Source organism: Tinamus guttatus, unplaced genomic scaffold, assembly GCF_059628265.1.
Source record: "Tinamus guttatus ecotype Peru unplaced genomic scaffold, ASM5962826v1 Tinamus_guttatus_pri_ptg000044l, whole genome shotgun sequence".
NCBI lineage: Eukaryota > Metazoa > Chordata > Aves > Tinamiformes > Tinamidae > Tinamus > Tinamus guttatus.
Window position 1 is genome coordinate 2,899,258 of NW_028288578.1, and position 1,487 is coordinate 2,900,744.

Consider the following 1,487-nt stretch of genomic DNA (forward strand, 5'->3'; position numbering starts at 1 on the left):
GGTAAGATTTGCAGACACAGGAGGTGTGCTCTTCCTAAATGAATATCCATGACTCAAAAGGGGTTCAAATTGCATTAAAAACTTAAACACACTCATTTGACAGTCTCTTCCTGTTTACTGCAGAGATTTGTTCCTGTTTAAATCGAGTCTCATCTGGTGAGTTTAGTTAGGGAAATACCTATAAAAATGTTTTAATGAACTTCTGTTCCTTTCCTATTGCTAGCTTTAGATGATGGTAATGTCCAAGGCTAGAAATTAGCAGCAGGTTTCCTGCACAAGACTAGAGAATAGATCCATTAGATAGTATAAGTCACTGCCTAAAAATAAGGACTATATGGAATAAACATATACATGTAAGTGGCAGAGATCCAAAAATATATACTGTTGTACTATAAATACAGACTTCTGTTCATACTTGCTTTTCATTCTCTTTGTAGTTGGGATTCTGAGCTGAGCAAGATATCTGTTAGCTCTAAACAACAGTTATTGACAGGCCTGGGAGATATCACAAAGTTTATTGTATTCAAACCTAATTTTTTTAAAAAAGCATAATACGTAATTTTGATTATTTCAACCCTGCTCTTCCAATATATGGAGCTGTGCTGTCACAATTTGAAAATGGGATAGCTTCAGAGCAGCATAGGATTGAAATATGCATTTACAGGTTTATATCAAAGATTAACTGATACTACACTTAATACTGTCACACAGAGCAGACAGAGCTCTGAAAAAGTTTTTTTCTTTTTCTTTTCCCCAGGTGCCAGGATTGCTATAATGCTCATCAATTCCTGTAATTCTTTCAGGACTGCTAATTTAAAAAGTGATACAACTTAATACTTCAGTAAACAATATAATGTAAGTATATCTAAAGCGACACTAAACGTCTTTTTATGTATTTTTGCATATATATATATGTATGTATATGTACATATATGTATGTCTATGTTTATATTTTACATAGTAAACAATTTTTGATCAGACCTGTTCAGACAAGCAGATGCAATATATTACAAAATGTAAAATCACTAAAATTTTAGGTGTATTAATTGCACATATACTATTATGATTACATTTTGATTACATGAACAACATCTGTGACTTCTAACAGTATGAAATATTTTCAGGCAGCTCACGCAGCCTGATGTCAGAATTAGCCTCTTCCTGCATAACCCGCTGAATCAGGTCTGCCATTTGCTCAAGGTTCTGTTCACAATTTATTACAAACTGTATTGCTTAAGTCTGATCCTCATTACTAGGAAGATCAGACTTTGCTGATAATGCAAACAATCTGGGGTTTTGGCTAACACAAAATCCTGTAAAAAGGAAATACATCTAGAGAGAGAGCATATGACAATTACATTTAACCCCTAAGCCTCCTGACTGCTTCTAAGTTTACCACTTGTATGATCACTGCATTATGTGAAGCGAGTTTTCTTTTTGCATGCACAAATGTTATTGACATCCCAAAGTGTCAGTGTATTCCTTGA